Source organism: Siniperca chuatsi, linkage group LG19, assembly GCF_020085105.1.
Source record: "Siniperca chuatsi isolate FFG_IHB_CAS linkage group LG19, ASM2008510v1, whole genome shotgun sequence".
NCBI classification, from domain to species: domain Eukaryota; kingdom Metazoa; phylum Chordata; class Actinopteri; order Centrarchiformes; family Sinipercidae; genus Siniperca; species Siniperca chuatsi.
Window position 1 is genome coordinate 8,337,690 of NC_058060.1, and position 21,184 is coordinate 8,358,873.

Genomic DNA, 21,184 nt, shown 5'->3' on the forward strand with positions numbered 1-21,184 from the left:
CTGTAACGTGGCTTTACAGGTACTCTTCCAAATGACTCCATGGAACCCTTCAGGCTGCTGTCAGCTGAAACCCTCACAGGAGACATACAGCTAATATGCCCTTGGTGTTTCACAACACTGGAGCAGATGGTTATGATATGGATTACACTGACAGTAAGTCAATAAGACCAGATCCTGGGTTTGCACCGGATTAGTCAATTGTCTCTGGGCCCCCTTTTATGATTTTGTTTTCTGAACGCTCACGCCTCTCTGCTCTTCAGCTCAATTTGAAGTTGCGTTGCATTCTCTTCTTTGGTGTGGAGGTACTGAAACAGAACTTTAAATATAATAAAACCAAGCTGTGACATGGTGCTGAGGCATTTGCCTCATGGTGGCTGCAGTTCTGGCTTGTCAAGTCCGGGTAAACAGAGGAAGCTCATTCTGAAACCTCGTGGTCGTGCACACGGCGCCCTACACAAATCTCATTTATTGCTCCCATGCCATATGTTACGTGTCCACATGCTTTTACTCTGATATATTATATATGTACCCAGCTCGCAGACCAGCTTTGGTTACAATTAACCAATGCTCCATCCAACCACAGTGCAGCAATTAAACACCATCCAATCAAATGTGTTTGACAACCAGCCACCTTTCATCACAGCAGGGATCCAGACGGCTCCTTACAGCCCACCTGCCCCGAGCGCTGTCTCAGAGATAGTCTGGAATAGCTAATTAGGCACCACATCCAGCATGGGACACTCACGCCAAACCAATACAGTAAAAATTCCACTTGATCTCGTCATCACGCCTCGCTGTTATTTTTTTTATGTGTCAGCATTCTCGCGTTTGATCCCTCGTCAGCACAGACAGAAAAAGAGAGGGGAGCATTTTTGGTTTGTTTAACAGAGTTTCACTGGAGTTTGCAGGCACCTGCTGTGCACATTGCACCACATGCTTTTCAACTGCAGTCCCACTCAGGGAGGACGGGGGTTGGACTGGGACAACAAAATGTTGTTTTTTTTTTGTAAACGGTGGACTCGTCTGCACTCATCTCCGCTCATCTGTTGTCAAGTTGTTCAGAGAATATTCAGGAGGTGATCGGCTGAGCAGCTACACAGCTTTGAGCTGCAGGAAGTACACTTCAAAGACTGCGTCTCAGCTGCGAGGCTCTTTGGTTACACTTTTGTTAAAAGCAATCCATTTTTAGCTATTATTCCAGGTTTTGTTAATGCAAAAGCGGGGAGGGGGGTTTATTTTACCACTGCAATGATAGAAATATATAAATAAATAAAACAAAAGCAATGAGTTAAGTCGCCTCCTCCGAAGCTGCAAACAGGCAAAACTACTCTCTGTCTTGATGCAAGTGGAGAGGCGAAGTGTTGAGTACTCTCACAGCTGGAAAACAATACCACAACAAATAATGTATGAGGGGCCAGTAGAGGGGGCGCACACTGCAGCCAACACAAATAGGAATTATTCATTATACATGCTCTATTCACTGAGTATGTGTGAGCGAGCTCAAGCCGGTTAATATGCAGTGTTTTCCATAAGTCAGCCAGGGCACCTCACCTTTGGTGCCTAAGAGAACCCTCTGAACTCAACTCTCTCTTTAGCTTTCCCTTTCTGTCTTTCTTCCAACCACATGCCATTCTCACAATAGATAGATAGAAACATATTTTATTATTAGAAAAATATTTTATTATGAGAACCATAGTCAATTTTATTATATTACCAGGAATGTGCTCACAGTCAGCAAGCTGAAACGCTCTTTCCCTGTCTGCTTTCTTTAATGTCTGGCCTTAATAAGCAAAAAGCATACATTGGGCCTCAAAGTGAAGAGCTCATCAGTCATGACATACCATTAATGTTCAAAAGGCCAATTACAAAAACCTACAAGGCACTCAGAGTCACTCAACGGCAGACTTCAAATAGAGCTTGACCTCATTGTGATTTGCGTGCACAGCTAAGCACCAAATAATAGATAGAAGATCTTTAACATAATTACGCCTTAATGGATGGCAAAGCCATGTTGTCGAAAATTGATATGCAGGCCTCGGCAGCGTTTAAGGGAAGATGGCAGAGCACATTTATTTCCACGTCAAAGAGACAGAGAGAGGACAGATGGAGGAGTGACATGCTGAGATGTGGATAGCCCCACCCTCTGTAAGATCATCTCCCATCAAGTAATTCTGTGGCAAGTGCTATGTAGCCTAATTGCAGTCAAAAATTCTCCCCCCACCCCAACCTTTTTATATTTAATCATACCCCTGCTACTCTGTTGACAAAGCCAGATGAACATCATTTCCACCGCTGCTGTTTCTACCAGCCATATTAGCAGCAATGTTGACCAACTCGTCCAAGGTGACCGCCAATAACTGTGGTCAGCTCAACCGTTGCATTTAGCAAAGACTTTTTGTGAAGTCAGCCCATTAAGTCAGAGATAATTGTGTGTGTGTTCTCCATGGTGAATATTTGATCTGCTGTTTGCCCTTTGCCGGCCACACAGTGCAGAATAATGGCTCTCTTTGAGCGGCGCAAGGCAAAACCGTGGGCTCCTTTGGCCCAGTAAGAGGCCAACCCAATTACTTTATCAATTATTAATTCATCATAAAGGTCTTCCCTTTGCTCCATTATCCACACCAGTCTGAGCATGCCAATGTCATGAGTGTTAACAGGGCCTTCAGGTCAAATACCACCCAGACACAGCTGAGCACTATACACTCAGCAGACTCCTCTTACTGTCAGAAATAGTAAGGAATCATACAGTATGTGCGTGAACTTAATGAGGGCAGTGAAATTTCAATATTTGAGAATGGGGTAGTATTGTATTATAAGTGGTAAGAATTTGCATTTCATTGACCTTGTTCTTTGAAACCTCATCACATATCACACACAGTGGGAAATTCCAGACAGAAAATGTACATCAAGAAAATGTGCCTAATTTTGGCGACTTAAGAAAGAACAATTACTGAATTTAGCCTACTAGCAATCATAGAGCTAACATAGAGCTGTGAGCTAGCTTACTACCTAGCTAGCTACTGGCACTAGTGGACAAAATATTCAGCATTAAATGTAAACCAACGTCTCTCTGAATTCTTAAAATATTTATTTCCAATTCTGTTTTTGGGAGATGGAGCTGTGAAGTGATAAATGTGTGCATTTGGGATGTTTGTATGATACAAGTTACATTAACTGCTTTCGCTGGCTAATTTCCTAGTCTGTTTGTACATAATACCACATCTACACAATGTTAGCAGAAGGGTTGGACGATGTCTACCAAATTGGCATATGACGATGTCCACAGTGAAACATCGGGATGGACGATGACATCGATGTCAGCGGTGGGGGGGGGCATGGCTCCTTCAAGGGACAGGGCAGTGTGTAGCGAGTGTGTGGGTGAGCGAGACAGAACAGAGAGTGAATTCGGAATATGTGTCCATTCCTCGATTATTTAAATTTCTTTAGTCCGTAAGGGTGCACCGATCCAAAGAATCAAACCGGTTTTTCATAAACAATAATCCAAGTTGTCAATATTGTCATGTTAAGTCCATTGCTCACTGTCTGCTAACTTCGTTCGTCAAATGAAGACCGCATTTTAACTGACATAAACAATATTTATATAATAGAAAAGTTTTGTGCGAAAGGAATTGCCTGTCCCGTATAGTCTCCTGTCCCAAATCTAGGCAGTTTGAGTTCAGTGTATTAACTGAAGTTTTACTGTGTATTAGCCATCATTGCTACTAGCTAATTTGACCAGCTAGAAGCCGGCGGGCGTGCCTCTGGTGGTCGACCAGCCCGGTCAAGTAGCCTTCTAGCTACTTGAGCAGTGTTGCCAGGTTGGTTCAAAAACATCATTATTAGCCAGAAAAGAATGTGAATATTGAAAAAAAATATAAAAACGTCCACACTATGATAAACCAGGACAAAATTTTGTCAACCCAGCAAAGCAAATTTTTACCAACATAATCCATCCTAAACCTGCCCAAGTGGGTGGAAAATCGCCCAATCTGACAACATTTCTTGGTCGTAAAATGTTCCGTTTCAGATATAGTTATTTTCAGCGTGTGGTGTCAATCAATCAGGGGCCACCAGTAAAAGCCAAACATATTACACACATTCCGCGTCAGGCGGAGAAAAGGACGCCCTTCGGCACACAGACAAAGATTGTAGGCAGCGCTTTTTTATTACTCATCGTACGTTTCTGTAATAATGTATGATTTGTGTGAGAGTAACAACTGAAATGTATACACACACACACGCACAACACAATAACAAAAACAATTTTTTAATATAAATATGTATTTCACAAGTGGAATTGCAGGAGTTGCAGCGCCCTTAATAGACCATACGCCACTGTTGATTACATACCTCTCATCTAATACAGGCATAGGGGAAACAGTCCATCATTGTCAGTGTTCCCTGCTGAAGTGAACCACATGGTCTACACAAGCAGATCAATCCACTTGAACCATGACCGGCAGTGGGTTTGTGGTCCTGTGTGGTTACATGTCACTGCCAGTGGAGCTGTGGCCAATGTTGAATGTGTCGTCTGGTTTGACCTTTAGCTAATGGTGCTGGCACTCCTTAGCAAAGGTCAAATTCTACATTTCAACCAATCACTGCTCATTGCATTAACTGTCTGCCCACTGGTGAATGAATGAAACAAACCGTGGAGGATCAAAATGCGGCATGTAGTATTTGAGCCATTCCACAAATAATAATGTGTTCGATGTGTGATGGGGTGATGGTGATAATCCGTTTCATGGTGTATTTGATAGCGTGGCATGACATGACCTTTACAGACCCTGTAATGTATGAGCTCTAGGTCTATGTTATATTACAACATCAATATTTATGATAATAACATCTAAGCGTGCTATCACCCTCTCCATCTGAAACAGACCACCTGTATTTTTAGTGTGCTGTCAACAACCAGAGTGATGCAGTTTGGGGATTTGGACGGCATGAAAGATTAAACCGTTTTTCACACATCTACTGCAGAAGCAGATTTTAAATCATGAAGCAAAGCAGTCTACTTTGGTAAATTTTAAATTGTCAAGGCTGTCTTCATTAAATTGTATTATTAGTCATATTAGCATTAAGTGCATAATTGAATATGATTATCTGTAATTATTCCCATAAATTACATTTAGGCCACTGATCACCAAGGAAACAAACACAAGAAAGTGTCTGTGGTGAATTTTTCCTGCTTCTAAATTGACTGTCCCGTTTAGAAATACATCCCCAAAACAAAGCTAGCATTAATACTCTATACCCACAATTCCCATCTGTTGAAGAGTTTACAAAGCTCTTCTCAAACTTTCTTTTTCTCGTCTATCGACAGTGTAATACATTATTATGTTCTGGTGCCGTGACATTGCTGCAGAAATGTGGAGCTTGGGCAATTATGAAGAAGTGTGAGCACAATGGATGTGACAGTTTATAAATACCAAATGTTATTTTTATTATTATTAATTCTCATGCAATGTGAAAATGAGGGTGTATGTAGCATTAATACAACAAGCATACTGTACCTGTATCTTACTGAGGGTGAAGATAGTGCCAGTAACAAGGGGAACAAAGATATGTAGAATAATGACTGCTTTTACAACAGAAACAGAGTCCTACACATCTCTTTCAAGTCATTTCTGCTCATTTGGAAACAGCAGAAGGGGCATTTTCATGCAGTGTGTCAGATCGTCATGGCAACATGGGAAAAGAAAAAGGCAACACGTTTGAAAAAAAATGTGCCAGATCTTTTTGTGGACTTGGTGAGGTAGTGGAACAGCCTGCCAGCCACCGGTGGAGGAGACAAAACCGAAACAAAGTGTGAGCGTGAGTGAGAGCGTGCACGCATGTTTGCGTGTGTGAGCGCGCGCGTGTGTGTGCGTGTGTGTCTGAAACTGCTGACTTGAAAAATGTGGGTTTCTTCAAGAGCTCACAAAGCCATGAAAGCATGTGATGACAGAGGCTGGTGAACACACTCAATCACTCATGTGGGCACACATGCCCACACACTCACACAAACACACACACACACACACACACACACACACACACACGAGGCACATTCACAAATGCACACTCACTGAAGGCTGTCACAGCAGATGGAACCACTTAAATTTTGTTACAAGTACCTGCCTGGAATATGAGAACTATTTGTGTAACTGTGATACAATCTTGTAGCCAATGTAGGTGTTTTGTAGCGTAACTGTATTCTCAGATTATATTGCAGTTATTATCAAAATTGAGGTATGGCTATTTACATGAATGCAAAGGCTATAAGGATACTTTACAAACGTGTTTCTGTACAGTCATGAATTATTCGATAGGTCTCATCTATTTAGGCATGTTTATCTGCACCTTTTGTAGCTTACTTACTACTTTAATTTTGTGAAATGATCAATAAATCTATCTTGTATCTTGTAAAAAAAGTACAGTCTTGTGTTTATATTTAGACACCCTGGGTTGTCGACTGAATATTCCTCTGTAATAGGTGGACTGAGACTACCACTTTATATAAAAGCCCTCAGAATCCAGTGACTGCCATGTTGCTGCACAAGAACCATTTTTAATAATCAAATTCCCTTGAGGCTTGAGTAAGAAACGTGTGTGTGTGTGTGTGTGTGTGTGTGTGTGTGTGTGTGTGTGTGAGGCTGTGTGTGCCTGTTAGTTCCTGTTCTCATTAGGATCTACACTACAGGGCCCTGCTTCAATGTTGTTTCCTGTATAGCCCATTACTGCTACCTGCCCCGGGGTTGGAAGTTGAAGCCTGAGACAAACAGCGAGCCTTGTGCCGTAAAATGCACCCGGGAGATTAGCGTGGCGAGGAAATCAGGGGTGTGTAAGAGGGGTGAACTTAAGGTTGAGTCAACCTGAGGCCACAATGGGCTGTTGTGGAAAGACGATTTTCAGCCAGGCTTTTAGTGCGGCAGGCAGGGGACAAAAAGGGAGGGGGGTTATGGGAGAGAGACGGAACATTTTAGGTCATTTAATTCAGAAAATAGAGAAATACATTATTTTTAAAAAATCATATAATTGACTCTAGAGGACAGCACAATAAAGTGCTTTTTTTATTTGCACAAAAATGTGTCACACAATACATACACATTAAGAATACAATCAAAAAGTGCAAACATAGCACCATTTTTTTAATACTGCCAGAGCAATATTGTCACTTTTTGTACAAGAAAGGACAACAACTGAAGGTGTCTTAAGGTGTATTCAGACTGAATACAAAGTCAGTTTTCACCTTGTTTTATTCGTGTATGTTAGCACCAGCTAGCTAGCACACAACGTGTGTGTGTGTGTGTGTGTGTGTGTGTGGAGTGTTTCTTTGTGTTTCTGTGAAACCTTTGACTCCAAATGATCTTACCAGGAAGTCCAGTTCTTACTGTCTCTGCGTGTTTATGAAGTGGAGTCATACAACCTCAGATTAAACACAAACTGTTTGTTTATGTTACGTGTCTTTACCAGAATTTGCGTGTCGACACACTGTGAGAGAAGGTAAGGGAAGTTATGGGCATCTTTCCAAGGTTTTGAAAATTAAAAAGAGACAAGTAGCGTGTAGCATTTCTAGTGCTGCAAACATACATTCAGTAGATACAGCGGCCAAATTCATTACATAAGAAAGAAATAATTTCGACAATAAAACAGGGCGATCCTGGATGTTTTGGTACCAGAGGGAACTCAGCCTTGTATTAAAAACAGTTTTTTTTAAAAGGTCTAGTTGTTAATGCACCAATTTGGTCACACAATAGCGGTTCACAAGATGTTGCAAAATGCCGCGCTTTATACCACTGTATGAAACCTCAGAGTGGTCAAAACCTAAAGAAAGTTTAATATAGGAATGGACACAGGTTTAGCTCACAGTTACAACTCTTTGCCTATTCTCTGTTGTGTCCTGTTGCTCTATTCTATGGTCACCCCACTGTATGATTTCCATGTGGGTGCTCACAATTGCCTGTGTGTGCCTGAGCACCCACGGAATCTGCACCTATGTCAGTTGGACAATTTAGATTGACAGGGAAGAGAAGGTTAACTTAGAAAGAGAGAAGGAAAATCAGCATGTCTGTGCTGACTCATGACAATATGCTCTGCGCACAGTCCAATCTGCCCCGCGTTTTCTGTCCTAAGAAACAAGCAGTCCTTTCTTTCCATGTGATTGTGAAAAGGTTAGTCTGTCTGTCTTGTGTGACTCAACTCATACTATAACTGTGTTGTGTCAATTGCAATTTAGCAGGTGTTGGTGGGGACGACTCACACTGATACTGTCAGTCACCATGTTTCCAATTACCATAGCCTGCACACCAACATGATTGCCTGATTGGCAGTGTTATTTCCGTGGCAATTATTTTGATTCTGATTATGTCAATCATTTCACTCTCTGCTCCATGTGGCATCAAATAGCAGTAGCTCGAGCCGCTCGCTTTTTATTTCCCCTCATGTGTCTGATGGCTGTTTGAGGTATATTCTCTCTTTTTACAGTAGAAAAACTTTTTAAAAATTCATGCTCTGCTCCCCTCCAGTGCTATTACCTTTGAGCTCGGTAGCTCATTCTAAATTACTAACGGCCTGTATATGGTCCCCATAATGATCATTTTCGCTCTCTGTCAGTAATAATTGTGAGGTTAGTTCTATTTTAGTGCAAGCTCAGGGCTTCTGGTTTTATCTTGCTACTTCTTGTATTATTCATGTCATCCCCGTGTCTTTGACTTTTCCTACAGCTCCCTCCATTTAAACCACAATTACTACTATTACCACCTCTACACTCCTGCGATAAAAAAAAAAAAAAGCAATTTTCTTCATTATCGTCGTCATCGCCACCACCACCACCACCACCATCATCTATTTACTACATGATTCAATTAGTGAGCCATCAGATAAAAGGTCACGGCTGTAATCAGTCCTTTGAGAACATGATTTTTTCCTCTCTTTTTTTCTTTGCACCTTTCCACTGTGCCTGGCGTTACATCTAAGGCTGGCTAACGACCTTGCTTTCCTGTTTTGTGACCAAGACGACTCGGATGCCTGCACGTTTGAACTAACGCAGTATCCACAGCAACAAATGTGTTCGCCTGTGAGGCCTTCAAGCAACGGGTAGTTCATTAACTCTTTTTATGTTCAGCACTTGGAGTTGCATTTGACGTATGACTATATAAATAAAGTTTGACTGATGATTGTTTTATCTTGTGTACTGTATCTGCTGAATTGCACTGCGGTTTAATCAAATCCTGGGCACACACTTCAAAAACCATATGCAGTAGTTACATGCCGCACTGCTATTATTGCTATGATTTGCCCGTCCCAGATCAAATTTGGTAGATCTAAGACAAAAACCTTTACGTCGACACTCACAATCTGTGTCTCTACACGGATGGCAATGACAGTCGATCGGTCCACCGCTTCGGTCCAGACTAAATATCCCAACAACCAATGAATGCCTTTAACATTTTGGCCAGACATTCATGATCCCTAGAGGATGAATCCCATTAATTTGAAGACCCCTGACTTTTCCTCTAGCGCCACAATGAGGTTGACATTTTTGGTTTTCAGTGAAATGTCTTGACAACTATTGTTAATTACTGTTACTTTGGTGATCCGCTGGCTTTTCATCTAGTGCCGCCATTAGGTGAAACTTTTTACTTATCCAGGGAAATGTCTCAACAGCTACAAGATGGATTGGCACAAAATTTTGTACAGACATTCATGGTCGCCTGACAATGTATCCTAATTACAGGTATTTGTGGTTTTGAGTGAAATGTCTCAACAACTATTGGATGAATATCCATAAAATTTGTCCAGTACTTTGGTTTATGACCAACTACCTATAAAACTAATAACATTGTCATCAGTCTCAGCTGTACTTTGTCATTAGTGCTAATTAGCAAATGTTAGCATGCTAACATGCTAAACTAAGATTGTGAACATGGAAAACATTATATCTGTCGAACATCGGCTACAGCTGAGCATGTTAGCATTGTCATTGTGACCATGTTAGCATGCTTACGTTAGCATGTTGTTAGCATGCTGACTCATAGAGCCAATAGTGTGGCAGGCAGTTCTGGGATTCAAACTGGCAACCGATTAGGTTATGAGCCTAGTTCTACAAGCTTCAGTAAATGGATGGCAAATATACCTCTAATTAGCTGTTAATATGATGCATTTGATTCTGAGACTATCCATCAGCTATTAAAGACAGAACCTTAAGTAAAGTTTTTTTATCATGTTATAGGGCTGAGGCTAATCAGCCTAATACACTTAATTCAAGTGTAATACAACTGACATACTCACCAACAATGACCTATATCTGAATGAAAGCCGACAGACTGCTCCTCACACACCCACATGGGTACACACACTCGTAATCACCTTAAAACATCATCTTATCTTTCCTGAACTCACATACCGTACGCCTGCCTGATCAAAGAGTAAAACAGTAGACTTCACTGTGTGTGTGTGTGTGTGTGTGTGTGTGTGTGTGTGTGTGAGTCCATCACAGCAGCTGCTCTGTCAGCATACTCTCAGTCCGAGGGGGGGGGTCCACACAGCATGGCTAAAGAACTCATCAGCAACCCCAGGCGCTGTGCTTGGTGTGTGGGATGATGTGCTGCAGACTCAGCCCAGCATAGCCCCCCCACCCCCCACCCCCATTCCCACACAGACACACATGAACCCGACTGTACACACATTAATATGCTTACTGTCTGCATTCATCCAACAAATATGCTTGTTACCCACGAGGATGGGTATTTTTTAACGGGGGTTAAGATTCGGGAGTGCGGGAGCTTGTTATGAGAAACTAGAATTTGATTTGTTATGAATGCAAAGCACGCAGCTAAAAAGCTCTTGGGGTATTTAGTCTCTGGCTATAGGCTTAATGAGTTTGTGTGTGCTTGCTGTATGTGCTGCATTAATGTGTGTGATGCATGCGTGTGCGTCAGCGTTTGTGCGAGTGCAAGCGTGTTTGTTTTGCTCTCGTCAAAGAGGAGAGCTCTCTGGAAGTGTGATACACTTATGTGATGGCTAGTGGCTGGAGGCAGTTGGTCTAATTCACTCTCAGAGGCTAATTCCATGCTAACAAGTCAGCGATGCCACATGCTTGTCCTTGCCCACAGCCCAGTGGGCCAGTCTCAAAGCAAACCAATTAGCCAGGCGTTCTCTGGGTCTGTCAGCCCCCCCTGAAAAGTCATTCTAAACTTTTTTTCCCCTCTCTTCCCTTGGAAGCTTATCAATGAAGGAAGTCTGTGAGAAATGTAAAGGGGATGCGCAGTAATAAGCCTGTATCACTGACATGAAAGACGTCTAGCAAGAAACATCAAATACACAAGGCTAAGCTGCCTTGCCAATTAGCTAAAATAGCTATTTAGTGACAAATCTTGTAACCCGCGAATGAAACCACGTCTAATGTACAAGCGAGGAGATGAATGCAGTTTTAATGGACGCATTGGCTCGCTAAGGGATTCTTTGTGAAAACTTTCTTCGCTCTATCACTGTGAGTTTGAAGAAAGCGGCAAACATGAAGGTGTCAGGACTCGCTAAGTGAACTGATTTGACACTGTGCAGTCTTGCAGCAGTTCCACTGTGGGAGTAGCTAATTGGATGGTAATTAATGGAACGGAGGCCGATAAATACCTTTGTGAGCATGCTTGTCAAGGACATGGAGGTGATGGGAGGGAGTTTGAGAGCCGGAGCGAAAGAGAGAGAGAGAGAGAGAGAAATAGAGAGAAAGCTACAGGACAGACACCTTTTCTTCATTGTGACAGCTAATCCTCATCCCTCTCAATTCCTAAATGAAAGTACCCCTCCCTCATCAGTCCTCCCCTTCCACTCCTCTCTCTTCCTCCCCTTATCAAGCCCCCTGCCTATTCTCCTCTGCCACAACTTCACTCGTTTCCATGGAAACACTGGATAAAAAGAGTTACTTCTAGATTAAATCAAAGATTTTGAAGTGCCGAAAATATTACAAGCTCATTTGAATCGCGTTCCTCGAGTTCAGGATGATACTCTATTTTCTCCTTCCAGATAGTGCACGTGTGCCCCTTTCTTCACTGTAAGAAAAAAGACAGAGCAGCACAGCCTATTCACTGACTGACGCAAACCGTAAGACCTGTCTGGCTCTATGGGACCGATGAATGGCTCGTGAGTTGACAGTTTTTCTTTCTTCCTGTTTTTTTCCCCCCTTTCTCTCTGTATTTCAAGGCTTTGTAGGTGTCCCACAAATCTGCTTAACCAATCTGTCAGCTGCCATCGTGGAGGTCTGGAGGAGAATTTTGTGCATAATTGAAAATCCAGGCGAGAAAGAGAACAAAACCTGAAAAAGATTCTTGTGATGTTACTGTAGGATACTGCAGTCAACAGTCTGATAAGGTTTCTTGTCTTCAAACAGACTGTCGGTTACTGTAAACTGTGTTGTCTTTAGCTGCTGTCTCTTTGATCCTGATTACCACTTCAGTGCACTACAGAGTGTAGCTGGAAACGTCAGCTCACTTAGCTTAAGTAAACAGTGGCTTTTTGCTTTGGTGCCAAGCTTAGTGGCCAGCAGCGAATGAGAAAATCAAATTACTTAACTTGCCACTTGCCACTAACGCCATGTCTGAGATGTTTGCTAGCTGCAAATCACATACAGTTACATAATCATACACTAAATGCAGAAGAAGTAGCAGTAGCATAATTGTTGGTTGAAGTCAAACTAAAACTTGACTGTGTTTTTGCAGCGCGTTTCTGTATTTGAAGCTTGTTTTCTAAATGCTGCGCATGTTATGTCGATGACGACGTTTTGTTAATTTGCTTGTGTTTTGTCTATTTGCATGTGTTTTCTTAAGTTGTGGTGCGTTTTCCCTTGTCGGCCCCCGTAAAATACAGTGCAAAAATATTAAAATATAACTGTAAGGGCCAAAAATATAAACAAGGTTGCTTCTTGGTGAGTTGCGTACAGATATGTATGAGAAGTGGCATATAGCTGTGCCTAGCTCACTAATGTTAGCACTGAGTCCCACTGGACTGGACTTTTCAGTGATGTTATATCAACACCTGCTGAGTTAGTAGCAGCTCCTGCACGCTAAGTATTGTGTTCTTCCCACGTAATATAAAGCTAGCTAGCTAGCATTAGCTGTCTCTTTTTTTAATGTCAAAATTCACAGGAACAAGTAGTCCAATGACCTCAGAGCTCTGTACATTACTCTGTGATTTGAACTGGAATACAGAGTAAAATATAGTCCCTGCTTCTTTTTGGTAAGAATGATTTTGCAAAGAATGCTGAAATCACATCTATATATATATATATATATATATATATATATATATATATGTTCTTATCAAAAATTCATTTTAATTTCAGCAGTGCTGTAAATTTACACACTAAATCAGCAAATCACGGCTGTTCTTACCAGGAGCTGACCTCCAATATGGCTCCAAGAGAGTGCTTCAGTGCATCACCTCAAACCTCCCCATGGAAACGACTGTCAGCTGTCCATTTTGCTCAGTGCAGCAGATGAGTGACAAGAGATCCATAGTGACACTGGTAGCACGTAAAGCTTTTACCAGCAGCAGACTGAGTGTGTCCCTCCTTCACACATGGCCGAGTCCTGAAGGAGATGAAAGTGCAAGTTATACCTGACTGGGGGCAGGCATGTACATATGTACAAAGCGCGCGCGCACACACACACACACACACACACACACACACAAGAAAGTGGTGGCTTAATCTTGGGAGAGAAGTTGGAGTCTGGACATCAGTCTTTGCAACAGAAAGCCTACCTTACTCAAACTTGTCAGACTGCTCTGGCGGAATTCTTCTTCCCTGAACAATAAGTTTAATGGCCGTTCAATTTTTTCTTCAGACTGTATCCGAAGAAATCATAGCTGTGTGGAAAATCTTCAGTAAGGGTGCGATTAAATGCTGCAGGACTTGTACATTTTTTAATGCATACATTTTTTATGCATGTTAACAGGATTGTATAACTTAACGTCTTCCTTCTTTGTGGTTCAGTTGTACTCGGTTGCTGAGGGCAATAGCATGCATCAGGGAGAAAGGATTTTGCAGATTGTGTTACATTATTTTGCCCATGCCACACCGTACTGTACAGTGGTGCAATGCTACCACCCACCAGAGTATGATTTATTAGGTACACACACACCAAACTGCACCTAATGAATTGTATTGCTACTGACTGGATTTAACACCCCCTTCATTTTACTGCCTTTGTTAAACATGGGTTCCTGCCACAGGAATACCAATCAGTGCTGAAATGGTTAATGAGTAAACGGTGTGAGACGGAGAATATGAAAGATTGATTTGCTCTTGCCCTAAGTGGGATTTATGGTGTGTGTTCACACTCTGGGCCTAAAGATGAACCGCGTGCTCTGTACTACTGTGTTGGTGGAGGTCTAGGTTCTTGTTACTGTATCCATATGTTCAGTGTGTGGCCCAGGAGGATGGCGTAGAAACGGATCCCAAACATCTGTCTCCATGTCTCAGATCTGCCTCGACCTCCTCCCCGTGACTGATTGGGTTGAATAAATTAAGTTTAGCGCACACCTGCATCAAAACGCCGAACTCAGCCGTGCCAGAGGTCAGCATTCCGTAAATATCCTCTCGCTCTTGTTAACGTGTCACGGCTTTTAAAAGGATCTACAAACAGCCAACCTGGGACTCATGGGAAAGAGAAAGGGAGTGGGTGGTAGGGGGAGTAAAAGACGGAACACAGCCCGTCCCGCTCCTGTCGTTATTTTTACAAGTCTTTACGGCTCAATTTAGCGGATGGGAAATAAAACAAGCAGGGTGTCGGAGCTCCGGGGCTGAGATGAGTTAGTGGGGCTCCCTGAGCTGTCAGAGAGCTTGCCGTGGCGGCATGGGGGTTGGGGATCAGAGAGGAAAGGGAGGGATGGGGAGGGGGGGAGGCAGAGCCGCCCTAATCAAGCAAGTTTATTCAGATCGACGTCAGTCTTTAACTTCTCTTCACATCTCAGCAACTTGAAGTCTGAGCGGTTAGCTGAGGAAACCAGGGACTTCTCAAAGAAACGGGAGGCCTCCCTTTACTTTCAGTGTTATTTAGTGTGGGATCTGCATGGAAATGACATGTTTAGTGTCTTTTTCATCAAATTCTCCATGCACTTAATTCTCCAGCAGAATAAGACAGGCTGGTCCTTTAAGAAAAATAATAAACATATTTTTTCCGTTTTCTCATTGCATTCAGGTGGCTGAAGTGCTCCACGTGGTATATTATATTGCGCTCTGATATTGGCTTTTTCCAGCATGCTCTGATAGTGCCGTGTTAATGGCACCGTCTACCCCTCAGAAAGGCCTCCTCTTCTTTCATTTCGCCTGTTTTGGTTTTTTTCCGCCGCTATTTCAGACCAATTGGGAGAGCACACGCATGGAAGGGAGGAGAGGGTCGGTAATTAAAATTCTGTTCAGCATGACAACGCCGTTTCATGCCTCATTTTTTTTTTTGTCACACGTGGGATGAATACGGGATAAGCAGGGAGACTTTAATAGGTAAGTAGACGCTGCTGGTACGTGGCCGCACACAGGTGGAAAACAGACGCGAACCCTGCAAGCTTATCAGCAACACCAGTGCATATGTTGTGTCCGGTAATGGCAGAGGCTTTAATGTTTAATGTGTGCTTAAAAAAGGGCTGGAGCTTTGTATTCAGCCTGTCCCTCGAACTGAAAACTTGTGTTTGTGTGTGAGAACATGTTTTCAAGGATTTTGTGTGTGCACTTGCACTGCATGCTTCCATGTGCTGATTCTGTGATGTGTTTACTCATTGAAGGGGAGTGGGGGGGGCAACAGAGCCTCCTGGGATGCCGTCCACAGGGCTTGTCAACTACTGTCACTCAGTCATCCCCCCCCATGTCCCATAGTCCCCTGCTCCAATCCCCCTGCAAAACAAAGACAGCGGCAGCCACAGCAGCTGCATCCAAAGGGACCGTCACTCCACCAGTACTTAACCTCTGCTGCAGCTTCTTTCTGTCTCACTCACTTTCCTGTGCTGTGCTATCTCTCTCTCTCTCTCTCCCTCTTCCCTCCCTCCTCCTCCTCTTCCACTCTCCTTCATCAAAGCATTTCTGGCTATTTTGTTTCCCAGCTCTACAGAGAGTTATTGCTCATGACAACGATCACGGTCGTTTATTTTCTCTCCACAGCCCGGCCTCTGTATGCACGCCGGGCTAGTATTACCCTATGATATTCAAGCGCTCTCCATTAAATATGCATGAACCCTGGAGATGAAAATTAATTTTGGGAATGTTCTCTCCCTCTTTCTCCCCTCGCTCTCTCTTTGAATGTTCAAGTATGCCTTCATCTGCCTTTGTGTCAAGCCGTGAATTCATTATTTCGTTTGCCGGTGATGGTGTGACATAACACAATGCGCGGGGGTACGGCAATGTAGCGATAGTGATCTTGTTAAAGCAAGGGGCAACGAAAACAACTCCGGCCAAAACACACGTCGCAGGAAGCAAGTTTTCACAGATTCGCCAAGTTTTGAACAAGTTCGCCCTGAGCTCTTATCATTCATGAATATTTAGGGCCATAAAATGGGAAAATATTAAATTGAATTATGCATGTATGAAGCGATGGAAATCTGCAGTAGGACACTGCAGTTTTTCTTCTGTATTTTTTTGCTACACGATCTTCTTAGTAACCCATCCCTCATTTCTGCTCATGATACATGCCCTGACGACCTTCAGACTCCAGACATGTATGTGGGTGCTGTTCCACTGCCGTCCATTCTGCAGCAAATTACAGCATTCCTCAGTATGGAGAGAAAACATCGACAACATCGCAGATACAAATAGGCTGCTTGCGTGGGAGGTGAAGCCAACACAAGTTAATGGATAAAACAAGAACTGCTTTAAGAAATAGTCCACAGCACAGCACAGTTGCCTTTCAAAGATGTTGACTTACAGATGTACTGCCATAGTGATGTACTATTAATTTTAATCTTGTCGGCCATTTTTAGATTCAGTCGTAGTCATTTAGTCAACTTCATCATATTTTAAGTCAACTAAAACTCTGGACATTTTAGTCTCATCTCAGACAAAGAGAACAATGAACATTTTAGTCTTGTTTTAGTATCAATAGATAAGTTGACAAAAACTTTATGAACATCTTAGTTTAGTTTTAGTCAAGAACAAGCATTTTAGTCAAACTCCAATTGATTTTAGGCTAAAATGACGAGTTGTATGATTAACGAACTTTGCAAAGAGGGTGTCTAGTCTGATGTTAAAGGAATAGTTGGACCTCTTGAGAAATATGCTTATTTGCTTTCTTGCCGAGAGTAAGTTGAGACGATTGATACCACTTTCTTGTCTATGTGGTACATGTGTAGCTGGAACCAGCAGCCAAATACAGTTTAACTTAGCATGAAGACTGGAAACGGGCAAACAGCTAGCCTGGCTCTGTCCAAAGGTAACAAAATCTTCCTACCAGCACCTCACTAAGTAACAGATTATATCTGGTTAGTTTATTTTGTACAAAAACCGAGGCATGAAAACATAAATTAGCATTTTTCGGGGGGTTATGTGCTGGACTATCTGTTGGCCAGGGCCTAGCAACTGGTCCTGGCCAAGAAATATGTAATTTCATCTCTTCTTCTCTTGTCAACGAAAATATAGATAGATTTCATTAAACCTGTGTTACGGGTCCCAGGAATGAGTAACCACAGTAACAAAAATTTAACCTGAAATCCAGGAAAAAAACGATGAGACCGGGAGACGTGGCTTGTCGCTGCTGAATACTCCACAGTACACGTACAAAATAAAATCTCAAACCCAAAACAAACACACTTTGTCTCTGTGTCCTTTTCACAGCGCTACATTCATCTTTCCAAATAAGTTTTGGCTATAATTGCGTGCGTAAATGCACTGATACACAGATACTATAAAGTATCACTTGGACTTACACGTAACAGTAATTACTAGTAATTAAACATCTTTACAAATGTGTAAAATTAAACCGTTTTCAACAATTCAAAAATATTATACACCTCAAGCACAAAAAATGCTGTCTGTAAAGCTAACCAAAACAGTGGAGACGTGCGGCCCAAGCTAGCATTTTACGATTAGCATGTTCACTAACTGGGTAAACGAGTGAACCAGCGCCATTTCTGTTACTCCTGACTGGCTCCGCTTTTGTAGAGAGACAAACGCACTCATTTTACTCTTGGACATGAACTAAAATTATCTCTTGGTATTAGCTACCAAACTACAGCAATTTCTGTGAGGTTTTGACACAGTCGAGCGAGGAGGAAACAGCGGAGCATGCGCTCCTGACTGCAATCCCTGGGGTAAACCACGGTCTCGCACTGCCTACCTGTTACTGCTGTAGCAAAGTCATTGTTTTGCTTCACAAACCATATTACTCATAAAAAGTAGAAAGAAAGCCTTTTCAAAAGAGAATAAAATAACATTCAGATATAAATGCCATAAAACAAACATTTACAATCACATAAATGTGGTCACAGTATTTTAGGTGTGCCACACTTGCATTAACTGAATTTTTATGCCATTTGGGGGCAATGTAAACAAAGCTGTGAAGTTCAGGGCTCAACAATAAGGATTGATTGCCCGGGGCAAGTAAAATGCCACGTCGGGCAAGTAAATCTAGCAACTCACTTGCACTCGCGAGTAGGGATGGGTACGCGGTGGCGATTACTCGAGTTGACAACAACTACGCTTGTTACTGTAAGTGCAGTGCAATAAAAGCTCCGCGAGTAAAAAGCAATACTTTAGCAATACACCTGTTCAACAAGCACAAACATGTCATGTAGAAAGCGATATTTTCATCTGCTCTGTCTGCAGTCTCTCGTGTCACAGCGCGCTAGCTCGCCTAATAGCGAATCGTTACAAACAAGCTAAAACGAAGCCGTCTGCATGTAGTCTCTAACTGTTTAGCCACGAATCTTAAAATATGGCAAATTCTTGTAAAAGGTTTCCTAACAAAATTAACACTATGCACTATTGTATTTTAGTGATTCAATGTGGCACTAGAAGGTCTCTGGCGCCGGGAATAGCCGGGAAGCTTTCGGCTGCTCCACACCAGCCCCCTATGGCCTGCATTCACTCACGCTGAGTCCATCTGCATAACTGCATCTTTCATGAGGTTTGGTCAATGCCCAATCCATACTGTATAGACCTCTGTGTGTGTGTGTGTGTGTGTGTGTGAATGTGTGTAACCACGCGTGTTATTTTCTGCTCTGGCACTACAGATTTTGTCTCACTGTGTCTTACATTAATGTTTTTGTGTCCATCCGTGTGAGGGCATGTTTTATATAAATGTGTGTTGTGTTCTTACCTGTTTGGGACACGATATCTCTGCAATCTGTCATAGACTAATCACCCAGGTCAGCAATTTTGCTTTGCTACGAATTAGCACTCTCGCCCGAATCTCTTCATCACCTTCATGGTTCCTACTAGTGGCACCTTGTTTAAGCCCGGTCAATACTAGCAAAGAGGGATGTGGGTGACTGTAGTTGGTAGACAGCAACTGCAGTTCTTATCAGGTAAAGTGGTTTTTGATTAGTGTTAATGGCTGGGACTAAATAGCCTTCAGCTTTTCCACTGGCTACACCCATTATGTGTGTGTGTGTGTGTGTGTGTGTGTGCTGCTCTGCTCAAGGGCATGCTAGCAATTCATCAAGGTGAAAAAGATACATCCGCTGTGCAGGTTTTATGTCTTAACCTGCTCCTTAAACTATAACCTCTACACCGTCTGGTTGCTTTTAGCGATTTTGAGAATGCTGTCGGATGATTGCTGAGCTGGAAAGTATCTCCCTGCAGCCACAGCAGAGGAGTTTCAGTATGTCAGCAGCACTACGATGTACAGACAGTAAGAATGAGGCTTTTCTTGTTGTGCATACTCTAGCCATGATCCACTCGTGGCCCAGAAAGACAGGCTGCAGCACCCGCTCTCTCCCGAACGCTCGGCATCTGGTGCAACAGACAGCCTTGCATGTTAATGCCGAGTTAATATTATTATTATGAACTGCGAGTGACTTCACATGTTAGTGAGCGCTCTGTCAAATTAATGTCAGTTCCATTAATGCCGCCGTCTATTTCGTGTCACAAGCGCGCTGGCGTCAGACTCCCGCTCGCGCAGGCACACTGGGCCGAGATTTGGAAACACACAAAGGAACGCACGCACACGTGCACAACCGGCCTCGTGAAAAGATTCACACCCCTGCACATCGGCAGTGGATACATATTTACACATGCACGCCTACATGCACTCACACACACACACACACGCACATCTTTTACTCTACAGAAGCGAGAGATGAGGGGAGGAAAATGAATGTCCTGACTCATTTATCACATAGCCCCAAAAGTACAGATGAATCCAGTGATGAAAATCTGTCCTAAGAAATGTCAGGAAGATATTAACTCCAATACATCAAAGTGGAGCTGCAGTCTCTAAGCTGACTGCCAGCCGGTGCTCCCAGCCTTTGGTTAAACAGGGGGAGCACACCAGCACCGATGTAATTTTAGCCAACTCTGACCATTTGTCACACAGAAACGAGTAAATAAAGACACAAGTCACTTCCATCCAAAGAATAACATCCGAAATGATGCAGAGCGAATTTCATTAGCGCGCAAATGCCATTCTTTAGATCTGTCTGATCTCAATGAAGTGTGAGAGAGTGAAGGGAAAGAAAAGAAGGGGGGAAATTGCCTTTTCATGTAGATTTCACTAATCGCTTCCCTAACAAAATACGGCAGACTTGTACTAATAAGTAAGTTAAGGCTCAGTGGACAGATAGAGTGAAACAGCACAGAGGCTAATGGAATTGAGAGCTTTCCATGCCTCCATGGGTGCCTTAATTGTCAAAAGAAGATTCTCATAGGAGTATTTCGCCACTCGCCTGCTGGATTGCGGGAAGCCTAAATTGGAGTGCGACTCACTGGGCTTGTTTTAAGCCCGAGCTTCTCTCGTGTGTGTGAGGTGGATCAAATCCCTTATCCAATGTCTGGAAACAGGTCCTGTGATTCACTCTTGTTTATTTGGCAACCAGCTCCAGCAAAGTAGATGTTTTAAATGCAGCCAATAGGGACTGCAGTAGACTCGTATCTAAAATCTATAACTTCTGTTCTGTGCTTTTTCATCTTGCGCTCTCTCCTGGAATGTATCATGTGCTCATTTATTTCTGCATGGATTTATTTATTCATAAATATTCATTCTGAATGTCACATATGTGATTC